At 42.3% G+C, this 16222-nt stretch overlaps 1 protein-coding gene across 2 annotated transcripts in view; it reads left to right on the top strand.

Annotated features, from left to right (window-relative positions):
* Window positions 1-16222, top strand: part of LOC147703621 (zinc-binding protein A33-like) — a 336075-nt gene that overhangs the window by 273889 nt on the left and 45964 nt on the right. The gene's annotated exons all lie outside the window — the stretch shown is intronic.

The raw sequence follows: 16222 nt of genomic DNA, 5'->3' as shown, positions 1-16222 counted from the left end.
AGAAGTGTTTAGACAGAGCTACTGGCTGTAACGTTTTTAATGTGTTTTAGAGCATTGTGAATGTTGTGCAGCATGTTGAAAATGTGTAGGTTATAATAAACAAAGTGTTATAACTATTTCTGTCACCTTATATCTAACCGAAAAAAAACATTATATACAACTGAAGTATTGTACTAAAAACCAAAATGAATAAAAAAATGTGTTGTCGTTTATTGGTTTATTCAATGCGGTAAATTTTTCCTTGCCTGTTGTAATTAATTTTTGTTATAGTTTTTATTGTTGGATGTGGGATATAAACAACGGGAGGGTGGATGTTGTGAAATAGTATTTTAATTAGATAGGAGTAGTGGAGAGTTATTTGTGGAGAATTATTAGAAGTCAAATTTTTATGCCAAACTGAAGTGGTGTGGAGTGATGCTGAGGTGATTGTGAGTAGTGGCGGAGGTGATGCTCAGGTGATCCGGAATGATATTGAGGTGATGCTGAAGTGGTGGTGCGCTGGTTACGAGGTGATACATATGTGATGCTGAATGATGCATAGGTGGTACTGAGTGATGCTGTGGTGGTACTGAGTGATTTTGGAGTGATGAGTTCTGCTGATGTTATGTAGCTGAACTGGTGCTTATGTGGTGCCAAGTGATGTTGTTTTTGTTCTGTGTTGAGGTGTTTCTGTATTGATGCTGAAGTGGTGCTGCTTTCGTTCTGAATTGCTGCTGGTGTGGGGCTGAGCTGGTGTTGCACTGGTGGTGGTGCACTGATGTGGAGGTGGTGCTGTGCTAATGCTGAGATGGTGCTGTGTTGATAATGAGGTGTTGCTGCAGTGCATCGGAGGTAGTGCTGTACCGATGGTGACTTGTTGCTACACTGGTGGTGGTGCACTGATGAGGAGGTGTTACTGGGTTCATGCTAATATTTTTATGTGGTGATAAGGTGCTTAGGTGGTGCTGAGTGATGCAGAGGTGATGCTGCGGTGGTGCTGAGTGATGCTGTAGTGGTAGTGAATGATACCTAGGTGGTGTGGAGTGATGTTGAGGTGGTACTGAGTGTTACTTTGGTGCTGTGTTTAAGTGGTGCTTAGTAATGGAAGTCTGGTGCTGAGGTGATGCTGCATTTGTGTTGATTTGGTCTGTCTCCTGTTACAGTGGTGGTACTGGTGTGCTTCTTGTCTGGGCACCACAGGGGCAGAAATGTTGCTGCTGCTGATTTAAAAACGAACAAATAGTGTAATAAAGGGCCTCGGCTGGGGTGGGGAAGACGCGCCTTGTAAGGAAAGCTGCACGGTCCAACCACACCTTTCGGGCGCATTATAATCCAGCTTATGGCGTTGAGGTCTGTCTCTCAGCTGGGGTGGAGGGGACACACCTTGTAAGAAAAGCTGCGAGGTCCAGTGAGTTTACAAATGCTAACATCGGAAACCTGGGCATCTGTGTGTGAAATTTGTTTAAACAGAAAACATGAGAACCACGTAGGTGTCATGGAGGGGGCACGTGCAGTTGATTAAAGGAAACGCGCACAACAGCTGTGCAGTGCTGTGAAAGGAAGCACGCACCACTACTGTGCAGTGGTGAAAGGAAGCACTCGCTACAGCTGTGTACTGTGCAATGGTGGAAAAGGAAGCATGCACCACAGCTGTGTACTGTGAAGAGATGTCAAAGGTAGCACACACCACAGCTGCGCAGAGGTGTAAAATGAAGCGCGTACCACGGCGCTGAAAAAACGCGAATGTTAAAATGTGCAGTCAGTTTTTAAGCTGTGTACTGTGCAATAAGGGGAAAGGAAGCACGCACTACAGCTGTGCACTGGGTAGCACGCACAACAGATGCATAGTCATTATTTAGCAGCCGCTGCCAGCAAGCACGCACAAAAAGCAAGTGCTAATGAAGAGGTGCCCTTGTGCGCACCGGCAGACACCGGCTCAAATTAAGTCCCCAGCAAGGGCCTGCGTTATGCCCCTGGATCGAGCTAGCACCAAAAGCAATGCGGGGGAAAGGAAACCTGCACCACGGCTGTGTACTATGCAGAGATGTCAGATAGCACGCACCACAGCTGCGCAGAGGTGTAAAAGGAAGCACGCACCACAGTGATTAAAAAAACGCTAATGGTAAAAGGTGCAGTCCATTTTTAAGATGGTACCGAAAAAGAGGCGACTATAGAGGCCAACTACAGAGTACAGCAAATGTCTTTACAATAACATACTAATATAAAGATAACTGTACAGGAAGAGAGTGCTGACCTAGATGAAATGTGAGTGCTGGAAAAGAAGCGCACACTCTTGTGGCGGTGGGGTCTGTCTCTTGGCCGGGATGAAGGAGACGCGACTTTCAACGAAAGCTGCTAGGTCATGAAATGAAACATTATCCACAACAGATGGCACGCTGTGCACTGCTGCTCGCTCCTGACTGCTTAATGCTGTGGGAGTAAACATTTTAAAAAATGGTGGGACATGTACCCGCCTTTGGCCAATTGCGTGCTTTCATTTTTGAAAGCCACACGCAAAGGCCAATAGTATGTGTGGAAAATAAAACGCCACACGCACGAGTTTGCAGAAAGTCTGAAGTGATTCCAAGAGGCCTTCTCCTAGAGCAGCGTATGCGCGCTGCGCTAGGCTAGACCTAAAAAGGACGAGCGTGGAAGTAAGCGCGCATTCGTCAACTGTAAGCAAACAAAGCGGAAATCTTCAAATATTTTAGATGTGATGAAAATATGCTAGAAAAGTTTCATCTTACCACTAAACGGATTCAATACCTCCAAAAACACACATTTAGCTTAATTAACGAATACAAATAAAACACTGATAGGATGGAAACTAGTACATTCATTTCTAAATAATGTTTAGTATAATATGTTTATATATATATATATATATATATATATATATATATATATTTTTTTTTTTTATTCAACATCGCTGTCACCATTTGTCCCCGTGCGCTATTCACCCGATACACCAGGTATCAAAAGCAAATATACTCTAAGCCACAGAGACATGTGTGGGATCACCTCGCAAGTGTATTAGACATATCCAGTGCAACAGTACTTGGATATAGGAGGTGTCCATATAGCAGTTATAATTCCACTGGTGTGTTCACGATCTGAGGTATATCACCGACTATGTATTTGAAATGCCATGTGTCATTCTCAACATGTTTGAAATCCAACCCTTTGCAATCCTTTGTTTAACAATGACTTCTAATTTGTATTTTTATTTTAATTATGGTTTCACAATTTTTTGAATCACAGAACATTATGTGCAGAGTAATGAACTATAGAATGTGACATTAACATTTTTGTGGGGTTTATGCACATCACTACAAAGAGTTTTGAAATAACCATGACACATACAGTAAACTCTTCTATGTCTGTTTAGAGCTTCATGACAGGGTGGCAACCAGAACCAGTTGCAACCGGTCAGAAAAGTTATGCTAAGTATATAAACCTATGTATGGTGTTAGCCAGATGTAGTGAGCAAGGCGGGAGCTAACCGCCGAAACGTGTCTGAGCAGTAACTTACAATAAAAATCTTACTTTGGCAAGAATTCACGGTGTCCGCGCCTTTCTTGGATCAAGAAGTATGGACTGGTATTGGATAATAAGGATTCGAAGTCCTGGGAATCCTTACACTGCCCCTCCTCGTTTTGGATGCACTGTGTCTCCAGGATATCGTTTGGTTTTACTTTCGAGGAGAAAGATACACGGCTCCCCCCGGAACCGTCATTGGGGACCAGAGTATGCTGATCACTGGCACCGAGCTGCCCGGCCGAAAATCTGCAATCGCTGGAGGGTAATCGCAGGCTTTCAGGTAAGAAGGCGAGTGCAGAGTGTGACAGCTAGCGGGCCACGCAGGGGTTTATGGGAAAGGTAGTCTCTGTGTAGCAAACGTACACGGGCAGTGAATTCCCTAAGTGACATTGAATTTCCGAGTATGGCTGCGGAGTGGGAAAGGAAACTGGAAGAGGCAGCACTGGACATTTTTAACGATGTGGACACAGACACAACGGCAAAAAATAAACCTACAACCGAAAATACTGAACCAGCAACAGATGATATTAAAAAATTAACTATGGAACTTGAAAGAATGCGTAAAAATGTTTCAGAGTGGTGGGAAGTGAAATCCTTAGATATCAGGATGTGGGGCGAGTACCCAGAGGACTCAGAATCTTAGTAGCTCCCACATATGAAAACCCTGACCCAGCAATGTTACAGGACTGGGCAGACAACCGCGCGCAATCATCGCAAAACATGCTAAACATCCTCATAAAGTATGCGGCAAGTGACAGGGACAAGATAATAAAAAGAATAGAGGAAATCCTCAAGGAACTTGATTCAAGAGAAAACCAGGAAGAAATCACCAAATTGATTAAAGAAATCAAAGTGAGGGTAACTAAACATGAAGATGAAATAAAGGAAAGAAAAGCCATAAAATTCCAAAGACCCAGGAATGATTACATGAATGGAAGGATCTACACTTTTGCAAAGAAATTCGACAACATAAGGCGCCAACAATTGTCTGCAACAGCGAGTATCACAAGCGCCACTGCAGAACAAAGTGAAACAGAATGGAACTCAGTGTTTGAATCCGATGTGGAAAGTAATGCAAGCACCAGCATAAAAGGAATAATACCAACCCCAGTGCAAAAATTCGCTTTTTTACGCATGCAGCGCCTGACGTCCTTACGACCACGACCGCCACAGCAGGAATGGGTGAAAGGGAAACTAAATCCAAACCAAAAACAAAAAGTAGACGCAGAAAAGACAGACGCTGGGGAAAAAGCGGAACAAAAACAAACAAAGGGACAATACAGAAGAAAAAAACACCGATAATGGACAGTAACAGTATGGGGAAGTTTGGCAACACAGTAATCAACCTGACAAACATGGATTTGACTACCAAAGAATTGGAAATTTTATCGCTTGGACTGACATACCGCTCACACACAAACTTTGACTACGCACAGACTCTGGATCGACCAGTTCCAGTATGTGCATAAACTAAAACTGCAGCAATATTTCATCAACTCAAACAAAAAGAGCACAGAAACACCGTCAATTGGGGAACTAGCAGAGGCTTTAAACACAGCTGACATGGGGACGCTCGGGGATATGACTGCTCTGGAGCAAGAAGATATAACCAGCCAAATCTCACCCTATGAGACAGCAGCAAGATCGAATCTGGACATATACCAGACAATCCGGACTCCATTTAAGCCAAAGTCCGTGTTTATGCCCGTGCTACCGAAAGATGGTCTAGATCTCTTTTCAGACAACATAATCAAGGATCTGAAAGAACTGTCACTTTTGAGCACAAGGGATTTTACCCGCGGCCACAACCAAAGAATGAACTTCAACAGCCTGATCTCAAAAATACAAGTGAGACCAGATATCGTGGTGAGATGGTCTGACAAAGTTGGGAATATTGTCCTGTGGCCGCTCACAATGTACAACAAAGAAGCAATCTTGCAACTACAGGACCATGAGTGTTACAACCGTATCAGCCCAACTCACATTGTGGGGATACAAGAGAAGTACCACAATGAACTTTACCGTTGGAAAGGAATGGGCCTCATAAATAAACCAGAATTTGAATTTCTCATAAATGACTACCCAATAATCCCCCAACTCTACCTGATACCAAAGATTCCCAAAAACGCAGAACAGCCCCCAGGGAGACCAATAATCTCGGCCATTGGAAGCTTATTCGAGAACTCTAGTATTTTTATTGACCATTTCTTACAACCTCTAGTGAGGGAGTTGCCAGCGATCTAAAGAGACAGTGAGGATTTTTTGAGCAAACTGTATGATTTTGTTTAGAATGATGATTATTTGTTAGACACTTGAGGTGCAGTTATTATACACTAGCATAAGACACGATAATGGGCTGGGAGTACTACAGCACTATTTAGGTAAAAGACCCATATCCCTATACCAACACACCTGCATGCTACTAGAGATGACAGAATGGTGTCTCAAAAACAACACTTTCATCTTGGACAGGCTACACTACAAGCAGACACAGGGTTCTGCCATGGGTACTTGCTTCTCCCCCAGTTATGCGAATCTGCATATGGGCTGGTGGGAGGAGCAGGTATTGGGAGTCTCCCACTCAGAAGAAATGAAGAACAATGTAGTGCTTTACAAGAGGTTCATAGACGATATTTTCATCTTATGGAAAGGGTCGTGTGAGAGTGCAGAAACCTTTGCTTCTGAGATCAATGAAAATTCTTTAAACCTTAGTTTCACTTGCACCACCAGCAAAACCACAATTCAATTCCTAGATTTGGAACTCTTTATAGCCAACAACAAAATACAGACCCGAACATATAGGAAGCCCATGGCAGGAAATGCATTACTACATGCCCAAAGTTTTCACCCGACAAAACTCAAGGAATCTATACCATATGCGGAGTGCCTTAGAATGACCCGCAGTTGCAGTACCGAAACAGGCTTGACTGAGGCAAAGGAAAACCTTTTCTCTAGACTTAGAAATAGAGGTTACAGTCAAAAGACCCTAAATAAGGCGGAAACAAAGTGTAGGAATAAGAACAGAAAGGATCTCCTTTTTATGGATAAAACGAACACTGAAAACCAAAAGGAAAAAGGCTCTCAGAACATCCAGAGACTTATCATAGGCTATGACCCGTTCCATGCTAACCTACGTAAGATCCTAAACAGGCACTGGCCCCTGGTACGAAATGACCCGATCATAGGCCCCCTATGTGGAAGTTCACCTTCAGTAACCTTTAGGAAGGCCAAGTCCATGAGAAGCCAACTTGTCTGTAATGCCCCTACCATCATGAAACCAACCACGTGGCTACAGACACAGAAGGGTTTTCAGAAATGCACTAAGTGCAAAGCCTGTAAACCTGGGATCAACACAAGCACTGTAAAACTACCTTTCAGAATGAAACCATACACTATCAGTGGTATTTACTCGTGCAAGACCGAATACTCAGTTTATGTACTTATCTGCAGTTGTGGTAAAAGATATGTGGGGAGCACAATCCACCAGGCACATGTAAGAATATTACAACACCTGAGGGCAATAACTAATGATGATCAAGCATATCCTGTGGCGAGGCACATAAACACACAACATGCAGGAAACGCTCAGGATCTGTCGTATTTTGTAATTAACATACCCAAGAACATCAGGGGTGGGAACCGTCCACTAGCTTTGCGATGTTTAGAGTCAAGGTATATAATCTTACTTGATTCTAAGATCCCGAACGGATTAAATGCCGATGAGGCACTTAATGTACACCCCAAGTCCAGACTGCTTGTCCCAACTCTCAAACCACTCCGGTAACATCTGTGACTCGCCAAACTATCAATTTTTTAATTTATTAACTTTCTTATTTTGACACGTTAGAGCACACTTTTATTTGTACCAAGCATTGCTAACCTGGAGTAACTCTGGACATGTCACACAGGCCTCAATCACAGGCACAGATTTGCATATACCTTACAGCATGCCAAACACGGGCAGTAGATGTTAGAATTACTCCACTTGGAGATGATGCTAGCAACACTGTGTTACACACTGTATGTTGCCTAAATATATATTTCTTATATTTTATTCAACATCGCTGCCACCATTTGTCCCCGCGCGCTATTCACCCGATACACCAGGTATCAATAGCAAACCTACTCTAAGCCACAGAGACAAGGGGAGATATGAGTGGGATCACCTCGCAAGTGTATTAGACCTATCCAGTGCAACAGTACTTGGATATATGAGGTGCCCATATAGCGGTTATAATTCCACGGGTTTGTTCACTATCTGAGGTAGATCACCCACGATGTATTTGAAATGCCATGTGTCATTCTCGTAAAAGGAAATGGGTAACCCAATAGACCCTTGTAGGCTTGGGCAATGAACAATTGAGGTAAGAGGTGGCTACAAGGGATTTGGTTTGTATATTGACTTTTTTGATCAATTAGTGAGTTAGTTAACAAGGATCTAACTCTAATGTATCCAAAGGATAACAGCAAGACTTTCGTTGATGGAGACAATTAATGATGGGTAAGACATAAGGGAAAAAGTACACGGAAGAGTAATTTTATCTGAAAATATTGTATTGAATAAATCAACAAATAAATATACGGGGATATAATGAACAAATCAATATAAGCAAAAAATGTTATGGACAGATGTATGTACAAATCAACAGGTCAGTTCATAACAGTTCATCAGCTCCTTGAATTCATAGGCAATAACCAGGTCAAGCAATGTACGATGGTTAATTCTTGGTGCAGGTGAATTGCTTTTGAAGATGATGAATAGGTCGACGTTTCGGTCTTGGTTGCAGATGTCTAAAAGACCATCATCAGGACAAATGTTTTTGCAATGAGTGCCCCTCTACAATCAGGCGACATATATTCAAAGGGATTAATCACTTTGGATCGGTCACAGCAGGGCTCTAGTCTGTGGCATAGGATTACACAGATCCAATGTTGGAGTCTATGACCAGCAAAAATGTCACGTCAGAGGAAGGCGCGATCTGTGGTTCAGCAAGCGCTTATGCAAAGTGGCGTGTTCCGTGTTTGGGCTGTATAGCATCGGCGCCCGAACAATGAACACGCCACTTTGCATAAGCACTTTGCATAAGCACTTTGTAAGCACCTCGGCATGTCATTATGATTTGTTTACATTTCAGGCAGACGTGGCATACTTATATATTTTCTGTATGTATATCAGGAATTTGATTAAGTTTAATTGTTGGCATTTATTTGCTCATTGCGCAGAATGCAGTTATTCATATTCTTCAATTAACTTCTTGCACTTTGCACTTTGTTTAAGTGTTAAGACAAGTATGTTTTACCAGCATTATTTCCGCCCACACAGACCACTTTCTATGATCATTTATGCCTGATGGAGGTGTGGCGTTCTAATCTAGGATCCTGATCGATACTGTGACCTTATGCCCCTATTCGGCTATAAATCCATTTATTCCCTATATTGGCATAACCGTTCAAGTGCAATATTCAGAAACTCGTCTCTGGCCTCACACGAACAGAGCCACATTCCAGAATAGCTTTCTCTGCCACTTCCTTTGCAACCAATTAGTTGTCATGTTGCACGGTTGTTGGAAAACTGAATCCCTTCTTGTCTGTGCCAGGGAAGCTGATCACTTCCTATTTTAGTCAAGAAAGTTTCCAGTGACCTCTGAGCTAGTTGGTAACAAACCCAATTAAGTTTAGCATAGTCAGTAGAGGCCTGGAAGATCCGCACTTCTACGTCGATACTACTGTTTGTTATTCCAATGCGCAGGGCCTATTGGGAAAATAGGAACTACGCTACATGGCGCCCAACGTTTGGTAAGGCGATAAACTAACGCAAGACGTTAGAGTAACTCAGTCGTGCATATTTCACACAGACCCCTTTCTCCCGTAAATACTCCAATAGACGTCTGGAGTGGGTGAAAGGTTAAAATCCGCCCGAACTCAGTAGGAAGAGATTCCTATGTAAAGCTCTGGTTTATTCAACGTTGAAGGATACAGTGTTCCAAAATAATGTGCACCTAATCTTTGTCTCCTTGGAAACCTACTCTGCAAACCGTGCATTTATACAATGCCAGGAGAAAACGGAACCACTGGGGGCGCAGCAGATGCGACTCAGCAGGGTCCTGAAGACACTGACCCGGATGCAATTATCATCCCAGTCCATTTAAGAAAATCTATAACGTTAAAACTTATAGAAAACGGACTGACACCACAAGGTGGTACAGTAATTTTCGTGATAGAGGCTCACGAATATCGGCAGACAGAGGTATTCTATTAATGGATAAACTTTCCAGCAGCAAACGCTAGAACAAGAGTTTCACTATTACAAAATAGAGAAACCTCCGGAAGAGTACGCTCCTTTCGAGTAGACTGAAATCCCACTAAAATTCCAAGAGCACCTGCTCTCGTTTAATGGCGCCCTAAAACATAATGATCATATTACCAGGCTCGGTCCACTAGGTAGACCAGGAGCAACGTGGCCGGTTCTAGCCAGCTACACACCACATCCAGACATTGCAAAAATGTCTAGAGAAGAGCTGTTAGTACAGCTAAAAACACTTATAAAAATACATAGGCAATTAGTCCAATATGTAATGCGGACTGCAACAGTCCAACCAGCTGTTAATGTACCACAGCTGACCCCTCATCAGGGGAACACTAATAAAATTACACCACAGAACATACAGTCATGTCTTGGTAAAACACCCGTAAAACGGGAACAAATTCCTTTCTGGTTAGCACAGAAAATCACTCAAATAGAGGCAGTATTACCAGATACTACCCCTATAGAGAAACACAGAATCTTGACCATCTGCCTTCCTATGGGAATCGCACCACACGTGGAGGACTGCGACACTTGGGGTACAGTCTTTGCTTCCATTTACACAAAAACACACGGTGTTCCGTCTATGGCGGTAATACCAGAAGTGCTAAAACAGATTCAAAATGAATACGGTCCAGAGCCCGCTTTAAATCTTGGTATGAAATCACTGAAAGACTTCAAGCAGGTCTCGGCTATATTATTAGCCAACATAAAGGGAGAAGCAGCATCTGTGGCGATCCGCTAGAAGTTGAAGGAAACAGATATAACAGATCAGCCAGTTGAGCTTGCCAGAATCATAGAGAAATGCTATGAAGAATTAGGTAGAGACCGCTTGGGTGGGAAACCAGTAAAGCCCCAACTGCTCGAAAATCCTGAAATTTTTTTCATAAAAAATAATTCAAACACTCCTAAAAAGAGCTGGGATGGAAATAAACAATCCACTCCCAAGGAAAAAGTTTTCCAGTCCAGAGGAAGGTCTCCTCGACGGAGGGAAAGAACTCCGACTCGAGAACACCAGTCTCCCCAGAGGGAGCCCTCTGAGAAAAGATATAACCTTAGAAATAGGGATAATTTGAAAAAACCTGATAGATATCAAAGTATTGATACACGTCCCTCTCGATCTTTTTCGCAGAAATCGGAAAGAAGAGGACGGTCAGACCCAGGAGAGCACACCAAGTCCAAAGACAAGGAACCTGCTCAGAGTAAAAAATCTCAATTTCCAAAAAAGAAGGTAGCCAGTATTAGAGTAATCAACCATGCCGAGAATACTGAGGACACAGTTGAAAAACGGGGAGTGGGCATTGACAATGTTGGACAGTGCAGCAGAAATCAGTATAGCCCGCAAGATCTTGATGAGTCATCTGGAGACAGTGGACACGAATGAATACATTCAGGTTGAAACTGCCGACACCAGACTTAGCGAGCCCCATAAAATATACGAAATAACATTGCGTATAGAGGGTGATAAGACTAGGAAAATAAAGGGTCTATTTTGGGACAAACTCTCAAAAGGCTATGATATTCGGTTAACTGAAAAAGATTGGCCCCCAGAGTTTGTCAGGGAGTGCCCTCGTGGTGAAGAAATGATTATGCCTGCCTTCTCGAATCACATTCCGATTCACAAAAAATATACTTATGCAAGGAAATGGGCAGTAGCCCAGGCACTGGCATTATATAAAAATCATGTAGGATGGAATGAGGACTCTCCTCCTCACAAAATCCAATTAAAAAGTGAACCAACTGCCCAACTGCAGTATCCCATTAAGCAAGAAGCTAAAAAACAAGTCAAGGAGATCTTAGATCAACTCGAATACCAGGGGGTGATTGAAACATGCACCTCTCAAATGAACAATCCTTTGTTTCCTGTCTCCAAGCCAGACAATTCATATCGTCTAGTTTTGGACTACAGACACCTTAATGCATGTTGTAAAACATTTGCAGTACAAAACTCGCATAGTGCAGCCCTAATGAATAACATAGTTAGGAAAAAATATAAAACGACATTAGACATATCTAATGGTTTCTTTTGTCAAAACATTGCACCAGAAAGCAGATATTTGACCGCTTTCTCAGCATTTGGGTCGCAGAATAAATTCTGTCGACTCCCACAGGGGTTCAAGAACAGCCCAGGACTATTCTCAGCTAGAGTAACAGAGTTACTACAAATATATGATGATGAGGCATTATCTTACGTAGATGATATCTATCTCACAGACGACGACTTGGATACTCACTTGAAAAGAGTGAACACCATTATACTTGGGTTCGCAGCAGAGGGTTACAAATTCAACTTTAAAAAGTCTCGAATTGCCCATCTGACAGTACTATTCTTAGGGTACGAATTATCAAGTGAAGGAAAAAGCCTAGCGGACAACTTCTTAGAGAAGTGCGCTGTACTCCAAGCTCCAAAAACGCTGAAGAATTTACAATCCATACTAGGTTTTCTGAATTTCGGAAGAACATACATTCTAAATTAAGCAAAGAGGGTTAAACCTCTCTACGAACTAATTAAACCTGATTTTAAACAAATCAATTGGACTCAAAAACACACAGAAATTTTGAGATCACTGCAAACAGACATGTTAGCAAAAACTAAATTAGATACACGTGACAACACACGCGATCTTGTAATCCGAGTCATCCCAGGAGGATGCGGATTCACGTACCTGACCTCTAATGAGGGAGAAAAGGTACCAATTTCAATTAAATCTCACTTGTAAACACAAGTAGAAAAAACATTCAGTCACACAGAAAGAACTGTGAAAGCAGTGCAAATTGCATTAGCAAATGAAAGAGAACTAGCACACGGCAAACGGATTAATATCCTCACAGCGGAATCCGCCTTCGAGGCGCTATTCAGCCCAGTAAACCTGCCTACAGTGTCACTGGATCCGAAATGGATACAGTGTGTAGATTCTCTAGGAGCAGAAGATGTGAAATACTATTTCGCCCCGCAATTCGAAGAACTGAATGATTTAGAATATGAAGAATATCCTCTGCCAATCGAACTTCTGCCTCTCCCACAGTACACCTGTATAATCTATACAGATAGATTTGTACAGCATTTCAACGTAGAGAGAAAATCCTACGATGCAGCCGGTGCGATTGTTAAAGTTTGTTGGCTGTGCGGTAAATTCAGACCGAAAGTAACAAAAACGGAATCAGTAAGAAACTGTTCGGCTCAGAGAGCTGAAATCAGATGTTTAAAGATGGCGCTTGAAAATGCAGAACGTGAATTCCCGACACTTATCGTGTGCGATTCTCATTTATGCGTCAACTCTTACAATAATAAACTGCAGAGTTGGATTGAAAAAGATTACAAAGATGACACAGGTGCCACAATAAAGCATAAATTGCTCTGGAAACAGGTAGAGCTCTTTTACAAAAAGAACTACAAAAGACTCACGTGGTACACGCACAGAGTCTTCAACGTGATGGCGTTCACGTTGAAGGGAATTCATTGGCTAATACAGCCACAGCGGAAGCAACTAAACCGGCTTCCGTAGCCACAAAAAATCGTGCAGAAAAATACATAGACTGGGAAACCATGCTGGCAGTAAAAACAACCGTAAAAGGCGACTGTGCAGCACTACCTGTGAACTATCCACTCAATTATGCATACGTAATCGATGCAAACTCCGTTCCTTTTGCTCGAATCCCTGGAGTGGGGGATAGGGTAATTCCAAACACGAACAGGAGAATATTTTTAATAGCAGACGCACACATGGGTTTGGGTCCTAGGCACAGAGAGATCAACGAATCCCTGACTGAATTACAATCAGTATACTGGTGGCCGGGAATGAGTGTACAACTCCAAATATATGCAAACAACTGTGAAAACTGCAATAGGGATCGCAGTAGTGAACCATGCTACCGGCTACCAATCAGAAACCGCGTAACACTGTCTACACCCCATCCTGCGTCCTATTAATTATTAAGGCTGAACACACTTAAAAGATGTGGCCTCCAGCGCTCGGCTGACGCTAGAACGGTTATAAAAGATCTGCGAGTCTTTATCGGCACATACGCAATTACCACGTTCCATTCTGACCAGGGTCCTGCTTTCAGCTCTCGAGCTTATAAGGAGGCCATGGCCAGCATGGAAATTGGGTTGCGGTATTCTTGTCCGTCGCACCCCGAAGGGAATAGTGTGGTTGAAAGAAAAAAGCGGGACATAAAGCGATCTATAACAGCGAAGGTATTGGGTTTAGGTGCTGGGTGGGTCAAACATTTAATAAGTGTCCAGACCAGTCTTAACAATTTGCCAAGAAAATCTCTAAAAGGTTTCAGCCCATACGAACTATTGTTCGGAATTAGAATGACAATTCAGGACTTAGATAGTCAGGTATCAGTGGTACAAGAAAAAACAACAGACTTTGACATCAAAGATCGTTTGGCTGTTTTACAGGAACTGAATGAAACAAGAAAATCCTTAAGCAACATAAAGTTAAAGCAACAGCCAGATACCACTGACGAGGCACCACAAGCAACAGCCCCAGCAAGGCCTGTCTGGATTCCAAAGATTGGGGATCTAGTCAGAGAAAAAATCGCGGTGAAGAAGGAATTTGGGCCTTCTTACAGAAAAGCAGTACCTGTCTTGGCAGTCACCGGAACAAGATCAGTTGTACTACCGCCCCTTGCTGGTAAAAAGGAGAACAGAGTCGTGTCCATCGACCTGGTAAAACCACAACCATGTGGCCTATAATCAACAGTAGGCCCAGTGGACTCCCAAGGAACAACAGAATACCCAAACTTGCAACAATCCAAGAGGTTCAAACTGAAAGACTAATCACATTCGATCAGCCTGCAGTGCACAGAGATGGACTATGCAATAATGCCATGGAACTCGTGCCTCTTGAGACACAGATTGAAACAGTTCGTCAAGAAACACCAGTCTACAATAATGTGGCATCAAAGTGCTACCGAGAGACAGATTGAAAGAACAATCCCAACAATTGACAGAACTGCCTCTGGTTATTTCATCAACTTCGACAACTTCTCTGAAGATCAAAACGACCCCGAAGTGATGCCAGAAACAAAAAAGACTTTTAAAGAAAAAGCAACGGAACTCTTTCATCAACTGAAGGAAATCTACCTTATTTCACCTTGGTTAGAGTTCTGGTTCGGTCTAGGTGTACTTTTCCTCCTACTTTGGCTCATCATGGTACTTTGTTTGGGAAAATTCATTGAGGGAAAATAGTACAATGGACACAGCAAGTCAGAACATCAACCTAGTCCTCAAACCACACAGATCATCACACGTGAAGAAAAGAGAACTGTCAACAGTAAATGTCACAGCAATTCCAATACCTGGTGGGGTAGTATGGGAGAAAACTGACTATGAGATCTATGGTCCGGTCGAGATCCTGAAGTATCCTCATCAACTGAAGGTTTCCTTAAGTGACTTTGTAAAACCTAGTACATTCTCTGATGATTGGGACTTTAACAGTATTAATGACATGATGTCTGATTTAGTAATGTCAGCTAGATTCACAGAACATGATTATTTACAAGGTTCGTCTAGTTATGAACAGACATTCTGCTACACACATTATGGCGATCATTATTTACATAAATCTGCACAGCCTAGAAATGTTTTTAAGTATAATCAATGGGAACATTGTGCTACAACACCTAAAAGCAGTTCGAAAGCATTTTTTGAGAAATTCAAATACTTCTCAGGGTTTAACACCAGTGATGCAGAAACGTTTTATTACAAACTGTTAGATAAAACAGGAATGAAAACAATGCTGACAAATACTAAATTAATATATTCAGAAGCATTTTATGACAAAATGATGACATTTGGTTTTGATTATTGGAAAAATAACATTGAAACAAAAACCATTTGGGGTACAAAAGATTGGCAGGTACAAGGCCTTGAAGCACTATTCAGAACCTGCATGATACCAGAACAAATTATGTTTTTAAATGACACAATTCACCAAACATCCTGTCTTGGCCTAGCTAAGATCAAAGACCTTAACAAACCGTCTATTCCGAAGCCAATACCTGAAAATGCAACAACAGATATTGAGATAGACGTAACTAAAATTTTACATTTTAACAGAACACATCCTGATTGGAAAAAGTGGTTAATCTGGCCTACTAACACAAACAACTGTCAAGATAGATTCCTGAACGAAACACAGGGGTTAAAAATGACCAGACAAGACCCTAGATACTCCCAGAGACAACATCCAGGGATAGTAACAACATACAGTGTAGGGAAACTCTGCCTCGAATGGCTAGGAACATCCACACTGGCTGAAATTAAGCAACACTTGTCTTTACTAAAAGATGGTGCTGATTCGCGCGATTTCATTCTTGGACCACGCAAACAGCGTCAAAAGCGTTTCATAGCGGCCAGCATCTATGCTGCGTACAACGAGGCTTGGA

The sequence above is a fragment of the Lissotriton vulgaris genome, chromosome 7 (genome assembly GCF_964263255.1).
Source record: "Lissotriton vulgaris chromosome 7, aLisVul1.2, whole genome shotgun sequence".
NCBI classification, from domain to species: Eukaryota; Metazoa; Chordata; class Amphibia; order Caudata; family Salamandridae; genus Lissotriton; species Lissotriton vulgaris.
Note: the sequence above shows the minus strand (reverse complement) of the source record. Positions and strands in the feature narration are given on the sequence as shown.